This window comes from Rhamphochromis longiceps, linkage group LG2 (genome assembly GCF_057381845.1).
Source record: "Rhamphochromis longiceps isolate RC_006_pf linkage group LG2, R_longiceps_female_GT1.1, whole genome shotgun sequence".
NCBI classification, from domain to species: domain Eukaryota; kingdom Metazoa; phylum Chordata; class Actinopteri; order Cichliformes; family Cichlidae; genus Rhamphochromis; species Rhamphochromis longiceps.
The window spans coordinates 22,809,347-22,815,346 of record NC_140558.1 but is presented as its reverse complement, the minus strand read 5'-3'; the positions used below and the strand labels follow the sequence as shown (position 1 = coordinate 22,815,346).

The 6,000-nt window shown below is 38.0% G+C and overlaps 1 long non-coding RNA gene across 3 annotated transcripts; it reads left to right on the top strand.

Moving 5' to 3' along the window:
• The first annotated feature begins 1,179 nt into the window (after positions 1-1,179).
• LOC146677183 (uncharacterized) lies at positions 1,180-3,840 on the top strand. Of its 3 annotated transcripts, XR_014907511.1 has the most exons (5): positions 1,180-1,348; positions 1,764-1,821; positions 1,944-2,109; positions 2,348-2,443; positions 2,795-3,840. It is a non-coding gene; the product is annotated as an uncharacterized LOC146677183 (long non-coding RNA). The 3 variants fall into 3 exon arrangements; XR_014907509.1 differs by lacking the exon at positions 1,764-1,821 and having other exon boundaries at positions 1,198-1,348; XR_014907510.1 differs by lacking the exon at positions 1,180-1,348 and having other exon boundaries at positions 1,356-1,821.
• The last annotated feature ends 2,160 nt before the right edge of the window (positions 3,841-6,000 follow it).

The window sequence follows — 6,000 nt, the reverse complement described above, 5'->3', positions numbered from 1 at the left end:
AGACGGCTTATGGTTGAGAAATGAACATTCAATGCACAGGCGACAGATCTGGTTGACATTCCTGCTGTCAGCATGCCAATTGCACGCTCCCTCATTGCTTGTGGCATCTGTGGCATTTTGCTGTGAGACAAAACTGCACATTCCAGGGTGGCCTTTTGTTGTGGGCAGTCTGAGGTACACCTGTGCACTACTCATGATGTCAGATCAGCATCCTGATGTGGCACACCTGTGAGGTGGGATGGATTATCTCAATATAGCAGATGTGCCCACTACCACACATTTGGACTGATTTGTGACCACTGTTTGGGAGGGATGGTTATATTGTGTATCTGGAATAAATTTTAGGTCTCTACGTCCATCCCATGGGGAATGGGAGCAGTAACAAAGGTGTTGCGTTTATATTTTTGTTGAGTGTATTACACCTGTTTCCATTATGATCTACTTCTGGAAAACAAGGCTTCCTATTTATATCGTTATATTATTGAATTTCTGCGATTTATTTAAGTACTACTTACAGACCCAACAGTCACTGTTAAATTGGTCTTTATTTAACGCTCTGAAAAAAAAATGTCTGTCTATGATTTCTAGGCAATATGTTTAAACCAAGGATATATAGACGGACTTTATAGTCAGTCTATAATAAATTATAAATAAAAATTACAGTGCATGTGGATAGAAATATGCTACAATCCTGCACTGTAAACCCGAATGTTCAAAGTAATTAAACAGATTAAGTAGTGTATACTCAAAGTCTTTAAAAAGTTCTGTTAACTTAAATATGTCAAGTTCGTATAACATGTTCTTCTTTTTGACTAAATGAAACTAATAATATTTGATTGAATTTAACTATTTCTATATTAAGTAAGCATCACTTAAAATAATAACTTAAGCACAACGTAACACAGTTAAGTTAGGACATATAAGAATGGTAAAGTCCTGTTATTTTTGTTGTTTCAAGTAGGTAGGATTTAATAATAAACTTAATTTATGTAGCACATGCTAAAATACAATAAAATCTCAAAGTGTTTCACCAAATAAGTAAAATCAAATTGTCTTAAATGCATTAGTGGAAGACAAAATGTATTTATTTTAATATTCATTGTTTTATCACTGTGTCCTACATATATATTTTTAATTTTTTCCGTAAGTGTTGAGCAGCTGCAGGAATAAATTTTTATTCCGAGTTAATCTCTGATTCACCCTCCGAAGCGGAAGGCGGCGCTAATGAGCATTAATACGAAACACAGAAGAAGTAAAGGTATATGGGCGGGAACAGCACCAAAGAGGCAACACGGACGACTGGAGAAAGTTGGACCTAAAGGCAGCAACTAGCATCACTGGACTTACAGTAAGTTTTCAATGTTGATATTAGTTTATTGTTAAAATACGAATATTTAGTTGTATTTTGGGTGCGTGTCGAAAAGAATAGCAGAAATGTCGGTCCGTGTTTTTTATGTGCTTTGCTGCTCTCCCCGAAGGAAACTTTGCGCTTGCAGAGCTAGCATTAAGTTGTTGTAATGAGGGTCGCAGGCTGTTTAAAAAGTTAGATACTACTTGCTCTAGAGGTGGCGCCCGGTCGCCTAGTATGAAACAAAGTATTTTAATCTCTCTAAATTTTTAAACCCCCTCTCATGACTCAGAATAGTTGGGTCCAAACAAGCCCGTTGTCCCTGCAGTTACACAACGGAGATGCCTGTCTGCAGTGAGAGTGCTTTCAAGCAGTTTTCTTGTTAGAAACGCTATATTTTAAACTATATGTGCAGGGTTAGGGTTGTGAAGGAGCTCTTGGACCTCTGGCCTGCTCTAAAAATGGAGTCTGAGGTAATATGGATCAGCTCTGTTTAAAATGAAAATTGTAATTCTTACTCATGTGGCAGCTTTTTGCTGCTTTATAAAGATGTGCGAGATTCTTCAAATTGAACTGTATTGTCCTTCTGCTGTAGTTGTATGCAGAGTTTCAGCGGATTACAAATCAGAACCTGCCCAATACATTCTACGCTGAACTTGACCGCCATCTTCCTCGACTGATGACCTTATTCAGCCAGGGCATCAAAAACTGGGAAGACAGCAGATGCCCTGGTTGAAATTCTAAGAATTCACAATGAACAGGTAATAATAGATTGTTACACATTTTCATAGGTTGAACCAGTGGAACATTGGACAGGTTCAATGATTTAAATGAGCTTTTTGAATTTTGCTATTACTCCACTTTGTGTTTGCTATTTGTCTGACTGTATTAAAGATGTGAACAGGTTATTTGTGGACATATGTTCTGATTTGACTGTTGTTTTTGTTGTTGTTCAGTAAACTCACCAGTATATAAAATTCTGTTTTTATCTGGAAATAGGAAATCCATGATATCCACACCAAGTGCACTACCGTTCTCCCTGCCCTTCCTGTCTATCTGCATGAGGATGTCTCTGGATTTTTCAGAACCTGCACTGTGAGTGTCCTTAAGTATCTAACAGATACTACTGTGTATATAAACAGTGCATCAAAGTACAAACATGTATTTTGATGCACTGTTTGGACTTACCTTTGTTTAGTCTACTCCTGTGTATTTCCTTTAGCTTAGTTTCAGTCTATCTCACACCACTTGATTCTCTGGTGAATTAGCTGATTTATGTGTGCAGAACATGGATCTTCTGTTTTTCACCTCTTACAGTGAGACTCAGGTCTCCCTTGTAAAAGAGGTATTGGATCTCAGTGGGAGTTGGTAAAATGAGAAATTATATGTCGTCTGTTGTATTTCTTGGGTTAGATTGTGATTAGTATCTCTTTTTCATTAATTCAGGACGAATCTGATGAGTTGGAGCTTGATGGTGTTGAAGTGGCCCTCTTCACTGTCATCAGTGACCATCACACAACAAGTCCAGTTCACTACCAACCTGTGAAAATCTCTGTCGTCATTGAAAGTGATGCCGTGTTCAGTCTCCCCAGATTTGGTGAAGCCTTCCTAGTAATGTTTGGACTGATCTATGCACTTCACCACAGCTACCCCAAAGCCCTGACCAACACTTTAGAATTTACTCAAAAGATTTTATTTGGTCTAGAAAGTGGTAAACTGTCACCCAGGTTACAGACCCTCAAGAATGACTTGGTTATGTAGGAACTCATCTGAAAGAAGGATGCAGGGTGAAGCATTATAAAAGGCTAGTTCAAAGTTCTCTCCTTTCATCTAAATAATGCCTCAAAACATTATTAGATTACTCTACAGGTGTTCAGCCAATAGGTCCAAACTATACAACGTGCCTTTGTTCTCATTAACATAATGCAAAGCAACACTAATGTTTTGTATGTTTTAATGTTTTTCGTAATACTATTTCCAAAACATTGTGGGCTGCGCAAGATGACCTAAATTTCACTGTTTGATACTGGTTAATGTAAAACAAATAGCATTGTAATTCACTCAAATTGCTGCCTTGTTGTCTTATTCAGATATTAGCCAGAGAGCCAAAAGCACATTTTGATATTATTAATTATTATTTTTCATTACTCTGACAGTTTTCCTGACTAAACAATTTTTGGTCTACTTATTTTAATTTATAAATGTTTTTGTTAATTATTTTTAATTTATGTAATTTTTTTTTTTTTAATGTATTTAATTTCAACATAGTGCTAAAAGGGAGCAGGCAAGATACTGTTCAATGGCAGATGTTTATGACTTTTGCATATTAAGTTACCGATACTCAGTGTAATTGAGGCAATCAATTGCCTCAAAAATTTTAAGTTTTGGGTCACATGTTTTTAAGTATCAAGTAGTCAACATATTTGACTAACGTGTACTTAAAATAATGACAACACAAACTAATAAACATTTGAGTTTTGTTAACATAAAAATGTTGTAGTTGTGTACTTATTTTTTATAAGTTCTGTGAACTTATTTCTTTGAATTTGTAAACTTGAAACTTTAAGTCATATTAACTGCAAATATTTGAGTTGACCGTTCTCAAAAGATACAAGTACCATGTAATCCAAACTTTTATGTTCTGGAAAAATTTGGCTTTTGAGTTGATCAACTCAAAAAAATTGAGGCAATCGATTGCCTCAATTTTTTTGAGTTCTGGTAACTTATTCGGGTTTACAGTGTGTTTTGTGTGTACACCTGGGTGCAGCTGGTACTTTAAAGCATTGTAGTCTGTACAAAGCAAAGGTGTGTAAATAGATATGATTTTCTGAGGAAGTTAGTCTGCTATCTGTAACTTTGCTACACAGTACGTATCAAGCTTGCTTGCTCAGGGAACATAAGATCAACAGCTGACTAAAGTTTACTTGATGGCGACAGTGTTATGCAAAGACATTTTCTGATTGCTTATACTAGTTTGCAGAGTATGGAGTATTTGGCACATTGTTGCAGACCACCCAGCCCCATGCAACTACAGTGGGGGCTTGGTCAGACCTCTTCGTTGTGGTTGTTGGACTGAAGCAGGACAGCCTTTTTCCACAGATTTCTCAGCACAGTGAATGTGCAGAAGGTGGTTCTCTAGATCTTGTGATGTGGTTCTGTTGGCTTCATGAAATGGTGATGTTCAGCTTGGCCAAAGGAGAATGAGCTGGTGCCCCAAGTGGAGGAATTCAAGTACTTTTGCATCTTGTTCACCAGTAAGAGAAGGAAGTAGGAAATTGATAAGCTGGTGCAGTATCTGCAGTAATGTGGATGCTAAACATGAAAGCAAGAACACAAGCAGGCGAACTGGCAATATGCAGTCGCCCCCCATCATTAGATATACCTGTTGTTAACGCAAATATCCAATCAGTGAACCACATGGCAGCAAGTATTTAGGCAATTAGACACGGTCAACACGACCTGCTGATGTTCAAATAAAGCATCAGAGTATGGGAAGAAAGATGATTTAAGCGAGCTTCAACATGGCACTGATGTTGGTGCTAAACGAGTGTCTGAGTATTTAAGAAAATGCCAATCTACTGGAATTTTTCCAACCAACCATCTCTAGGGTTTTTAAAGAGAACGAGAAACTACCCTCCTGGTAAAAATGCCTCGTCAGTGCATGAGGAGAATGGCCCAACTGCTTTGAGCTCAAATGAAGGGAACAGTAACTTAAATATATATCAAATATGCCCCTTAATATCAAAGAGCGTTGTTTAAATGTCATAGCCTATGTGAGTATTGTTGCTGACCATGTCCATCCATCCCTGTCTGACCACAGTCCCATCTTCTGATGGCTGTTTCTGGCAGGCTAACATGACTAATAGAGCACATTTGGGTGGAATGAGAGTTTTACATACAAGATGAATCTGTAGCAACCGTGTTATGCTGCAGGTCAACATAGACCATACGGTTCTGAGGAATGTTTCCAGCACCTTGATGAAGACAAAAATGAACATGCTGATGAGTGCATAATGTATAATATCACGCAAACACATACTACTGGATTTACTTTATACATTTTTCACACATTGGTGGGAATAAAAATAATATGACCCTACCAAATAGCTAAATATCATATTCAATAATAAAATGAGCTTTTAATGAAAGGAAGAGAAAGTTTAGATATTGGTTGTTTACCTTTCTTTTTTCCTTGCAGCCTTTGCTTCCATCCATACTTCGGATCATTTTTCTTTGTTCAGTGTTAAGCACCAGTTTTTCATGTTTCCTTTTGAGTGGCAGGCAGATAACTTTGCATGTGCACCTTGAATGCAGCATAATGAGACACATATTCATATTAATGCACTCCGTATACTCAAAAGAAGACTTGAAAGGGAGTCGTGTGCCGTGTGTGCGTGGGCTCCGAGTAAAGGTGCGTGTGTGTGGGAGGAGAGGTGGTCTTCAGTGTCCGGCTCGAGCAGCCTGAGAGAGTTTAGCAGAGAGAGAGAAATAAAGAGAAAAAAAGAGTCTAGAGGGAAAGGCCTTGAGAAGGATGGGAAGATGAATGTGGGGGAGGAGATAACCACCAGGGAGACGAGGAGGAAAAATAGTGGAGGTGTGCCTCAGATGTCTGTGTCTCTGAAGGATGTGGGAGTCCCTGTGCTTATTGGCTA